This window comes from Garra rufa, chromosome 3 (assembly GCF_049309525.1).
Source record: "Garra rufa chromosome 3, GarRuf1.0, whole genome shotgun sequence".
NCBI lineage: Eukaryota > Metazoa > Chordata > Actinopteri > Cypriniformes > Cyprinidae > Garra > Garra rufa.
In genome coordinates, this window is record NC_133363.1 from 50,802,779 (window position 1) to 50,808,826 (window position 6,048).

A 6,048-nucleotide genomic window follows, 5' to 3' on the forward strand; every position below is an offset into this window, starting at 1 on the left:
CAGCATCCTATAAATACCTGCAGTGAGAAGCACTAGTTATTTATCAATGAATTATTAAATTTCTGCACCTGAATACTAGTATTATTGATTTTATTAGTAACTTTATGTTGTATTCATCTACACTTGTCATTTGTGTTAGTGTTCTTGTTTTGTTACTTATTATATTAGTTCAGCTAGTTTTTGCTGTGGATTAGAAGTACTTAAAGTAAGCATTCAGTAATTAATAAACAACAAACTTTTTTTGTTTTGTTTGTTTTTTGCTGATCCGAAAAGTGCACTTATTGCACTTTTATTATTCAAAATGTTTAACATTTGAAAACCTTATTTTGTTGCTGCTACACAAGCAAGAATTTACTGAATTTATGTTGATCAGATGCACATTGTTCTATTTATAGTGTGAATATTTATTTTTTATTTCAAATATTTGAAAACCTTTATGTTTTATGCAACAAGAGTGTATATTGCACTAGTATCTAGTAACCCTGTCTTGAAATTTAAATAAATATCAATTTAAACCCTTAAAGTTGCATATTTGTTTTCAGGATGGGATTTCTGCCATTTTCTAACCTCATACTTACCTCAAGTTGCTTTTTGGGAGATACTTAGACTTGCTTGTAGAGAAGTTTGTTACAGCCTCATAAAATCAACAATAATGATAATAGTCATAGTGATATAAAAGCAAATAGAGCTCTGGTATCGGAATAGTATCGGTATCGGCAGATATCCAAATTCAGGTATCGGAATCGGATCGGAAGTGAAAAAATGTGGATCGGTGCATCCCTAATTTAACTATGGTGGTAAGCAAACGTCCCATAATAAAGATAGACAAACAAGACCACAGACACACACACACACCTGTGTCTCTTCTCGTACAGTGTGTATTATTTTCTCTCTGGTCTCCTCTGCTTCTTTGTGCAGCTGTTCATGCAGCTTCCTGCAGGCCTCTCCTACGGCCTGGACCTTCTCTTCCTCCATCTGAGCCCTCAGGCCTTCACAATGAGCTCTGAACTGAGCCTGCAGCTCGACCTGGAGCTCCCGCCTCATTTCAGCCTCCAGCCTGTCCCTTGCTCGCAGGGCCTCTTGAAACCGGGCCTGCAGACTCTGGGGAACAAGTGATGGAGATGGATAAAAGTGAATGGGGAGGACAGAGAAGGATGAATCGAAAGAGGAAGAGAAGAACAGATGATGAAGATGTTGGGGCAAAACCGGAAAGTGGGAGATGGAGAGGTAGAGAGAACACAAGGAGACAGCGGACGTTAGGGAGGGAGAGAAAGAAAAGGATGGATGATCAGTGTTGGCAGGGCAACTGTACTGGGCTTTTGAAGAGGAGAGCCATCTCTGAGTTTGGCTGCTGCTTGCTTTCCCTGGAGAGCAATTACACAAGCAATTACACCCTATTACAAAAGCTCTTCTCATTTCTCTGACACAATGGCAAAGCTTTGACTGCTACTGGCGTTGGAGTAGCAACCGGATCATTCATTAAATCTGACACTCGGATGCAGCGAGGAGAGAAGTTAAGGATTATGCTGCTGCTGCTGGACAGGGAAAAAGAAGTTGAATTAGAAGCTGACTCTTTTTATCAGAAAGTTTTAATCAAGTCCTAATAAAATCTCAACAGACTGCTCCCCTGGAGACTGAAATATGGCTTTTTGAATTCCAGGAGACACAGTGTTACAGTCTAATATGTCTGTATTAATTACTTTTTTGACATGGTTCACTTGAGGATTACAAATATTCACCTCCTCTTGGAGTCTAAGGGCAGCGCTTTTCTCCTTTTCTGCCAACTGCTTAAATTCCTTCACGGCAGGGCCGTCTGGCTGCTCCCGTCCAATCACAGGCTGTGAATTGACCAAGTTTGGAGACATTTTTAGGTGGTCATGTGTTGTAGCATTGGGAGATGACCATGGACATAACTGTTCTCCTAGTTCTGAAACAAGACATGGTTTCAAGAGCAGGTGATATTGTTTTTAAAGTGTCCTAATATTGTGTTTGAGTCCCCTACTACAGGTTTAAATGCATCTAAGGACAGAAAATATTGTAATTTTCTCAGAATATACATTTATACATAGAATCAGTTGTCAATGATTTCGAAACAGAGGATTTGGACATATAGTCTGTAAACCTCTTTCTTCCATAAGCCCACTTTGCTCTAATTGGTCAGCTGGCCAAGTCAGTTGTGATTGGCACAGAGAGGAGTACTTGACAGTGTCGCCAGAATTGGGCTACTTTCATACTGTTGCCGGGGGTTGTTTTTCATGTCGGGGGTTGAAGTGACCCCAATAACATAATAGTGCTCATTTTTCCAGAGGAACCACACCACAAACGTGTATTTTATCCCCTGGAACTCGATTTTTACCGGACGGTATGTTACCTATTGACATATATCGGTAACAGGCAGAAGATTCAAAAATATGATGACTCGTTAAGGTCATTCTGAGTCGACTCTTTCTTTTGACAACTTTGCAGGCATTTTTTTTTTTACATTGAAGGATAGCTACATTACAAACTGCAAAAATATATATTTTTTAAAAACCCACATGACCTGCTCTTTAAGCATGAAAGTCAGTGGATGAAACAGGTGGCAACTGATCGCAATCTTAAAAATTACATGCGGCTGTAAATAATATATGTTATAAATGAAAGATCTTAGGCATGCCTCATGAGAAAATATCTCAGATGCAGGAAAGAAAAACCATAAATGTTATCTCTAATATCTCACTCGTTTATCCTGGACACTGACAAGATTTAATGGAGAGCAAATGAAAACTTGGGTTTAAGTCTTTCCACATGTTCCTCCTGTGGAAAAAGGACCCACATGTCTCCTTCTAGAGTTTCAGGAGAGAAAAGTTTCAAACTATGCCAAGATATAAAGTGAGAAATGTAAAGAGATTTTTTTTACAAACATTTCTCATCAAATTCTTCCAAGACTAAAGTATCTGAGAATGTCCACAGTCGAAACAACCAAAAACTACATTATAGGGATTGTTCAACTAGAAAAAAAAAATTGTCATGTCGTTCCAAACATATCCACCTTATTCCTCAATGTGGAAGTAAGTTTATGTATGAGACTTTTTCAGTAAACTGTAAAACTGCTTGCACTACAAACCAGTGTGTTCATAATTATAAAAGTACATTAAAATAATATGGTAAGACACACCAGTTTGCAATATCAAGCAGCAAAACGAGCTGTTTTTTACAGCTAAAAATACCTGGATGCAGATGATACCGGAAGCCAGAACTTTTTTGTTCACACAATGAAAGTCAATGGGGTCCAGTGTTGTTCTGCCTTTGAACAACAAAGTAATTTTTGGGTGAAATATTCCTTTAAGTCTTTTTGAGTTCTTAAAGAGTAACTTCTATGCAAGCAGACTTTCCTTAGGGTGAGTATATATGTTTTTGTTTCTCTCAAATACATGTTCTTTTTTCTTGTGCATGAATTCATATAGAATTTTTGACCTCTTTTTCTACATTTTGCCGTTTGTTAGATAAAAGTCAAGTAGAAGACAGTGCGGTAGTAAATGCCAGAGTCATTAGGCTGGACGTGGGGAGGTTGATGGCACTGATTGCTCTTGTTGTCCAAGGCAGAGAATGTTCTTTGCTGCCCTTCGGGAAGAATTCAGATTACACTACTGGAGGAGAACCTAGATGTGACCTGGTACGTACTAATGAAGGTTTGAAGAGAGTATGTTTGTGTGGTATTAAGGCTACACTCACCCAGAATGTGTGTGTGGAGCACTCTCTGTGTGCTTAGAGTCGTCCTGTTCACCATCTTCTCCAGAGACCTTGTGTCCCACATTTCTGCCTTCACAAACACTGCACCTTGGTCCACACAGAAGCACCAAAGATTGGCTCTTGAAAACTCGCAATTTCCTGCCCTCCACCACGTCTCGTTCTCTTTCGGGATTTGTCTTTTCTTTCAGCCTTTGACTTGCTGATGGTCGCTTAGCAACATGGACAACAAAACAACAGACTGTGCTGCTTAGCATTCAAGAATGATTTGATCCAAGAGATTTGAGACAAGATGCCTGCCAGCGTGTGTGTGTGTATGTGTATGTGTGTGTGTTTGATTGTGTGGAAGTGTTTTATGAGCAGCCTCCCACTGCGCTAGTCATTTGAGTTGTTTTGCTTCAGGGTTCATGCTCATTTGTGGGTCACATTTTGCGCAATATAAAGAGCCCGAAATGGAATATAATGCCCGAAATGGAAGCGCACAGATAAGACAGCCAAAACATATGAAAAGACGTAGCAGGAATATTCTGAAACAAATCAAATGAAAAATTAATCCAAAAGCTAAAATGGCATTAAAAGAAACATTATTTTTAATAATTATAAATTAAGACAATAAAAGACAATTAAACAATCGACTTTCACATTCTCTACCGACAACAGAACACTTGCTTGCTATCCCCAAATCAAATGCCCACTGGAGTGCCACAGGGCTCGCTACCAAGACCACTTTCATTCTCTCTTCACATCAATAAGCAACCAGGTATCCTCATGAATCACTGCATATCTGGTAAGTATTAATGCTTGGATGAATGCCCATCATGTGAAGCAGAATTTATCAAAACAAGCTGTTCATCCCTGTGAGGAACAAGCTTTGCCAAGACCTGATCATTCTCGACTCTCTTCACCCACACAGAAAGCAAAGAACCTTATCACACTCAACAACTGCCTGTCATTTGCACCCACGTACAAGTCAAGTCACATTTATGCTTTATACAAAGCAAAGCAGCTTCACAGCGAAATAACAATACATCTTCTTTAAATACAACAGAAATTCTGCAGTAAAGCAGCTCTTTAAAAAGACAAGTGTCATTATTGAGTGCAAGTCAGTTCAGTGTTGAATCGGTTCAGTTCTAAACTGTCAATGTTGCGAAAGCCATCCATTATGAAACAAACTCGATTCAGCTGTAAAGAATTTATCAATGGCCATAACAAAAACATCAGATTTGTTCAGAAGAACATCCACAAAGTCAAAATCCAATAAACAACAAAGTGCCTGCCCTACATATTTTTCTCTTTCAATAATGTCTTTGCAATCAGATTGCACATAACAACACAGAATTCTTTTAGAGCTATTTCCACTTCAACATGACTTGAATTAACAACTTTTTTTAATCTTCTAATTTTTTAATAACAATTAAAAAATATAGATGAAACAATATGACCACAGCAGCTCCAGTGGCTGATTTTTGTAGTCGAGAGTCAAACAGGCCCATCGAGTTTCATTCAGAACTGCCTCTGTTAACCTTGCCTACTTGCTCATGGCAGCCATTTTTTTTAATACACAGATGTCCTTATAGACACTTGTGGCACTTTGGATCACCACCATGCACAGCCATTTTTATGTTGATAGGTCAAATGGTTGCGTAGTTATAGCCATTTTTATGTTCTCTTTTCCTCTTACAGCGCCACCAAGTTGCCGATTTTTGAGCTCTTACATAAGTGTTCTGAGTTTGGCGAAGATATCTCATTCCGTTTAAGAGTTATAGGCATTTTACTAAAAGTGGCCCTGCCCCTTTCAAATGTTTTAGTGCCCCATTGTGACAGAGAGTCAAAAGTTGAACTTTTTTTTATAATTATTGATATTCACTCTACAAAGAATCTTCTTGCACTGTTTTTGGTTCCGATCGTGTGAAAAACCTAGGACTAGTTCGCAAAAGTAGGCTTTTCAAAAAATCCAAAATACCTGAAAACTTCGCAGCTCATGATTGAATCTGAATGTGAGCCAAGGATTCCAAGGACACAAGACTGATGGTTTAGATGTTATGAGTGATTTCATACTTTTGTTCGCTGTAGCGCCCCAGTCTGGCTGACTGGGGTGAGCTTTGGTGATGTTGTTGGCGGTGTAAGTACCTCCCTCCAAGTTTCAAGTCTCTACGACTTACGGTTTGGTCTGCACAGTTTTACATAGAGATTGGTGATCTTTGGCCATTCAAACAACTTAAAAAAAAAAAAAAACTTCATTGTTAAGTTTCTTTACATTTTTAAGAACGCTCTCACATTTTTTAATAAGACTTCTGTGAACCAGGCCTATGATTGCTT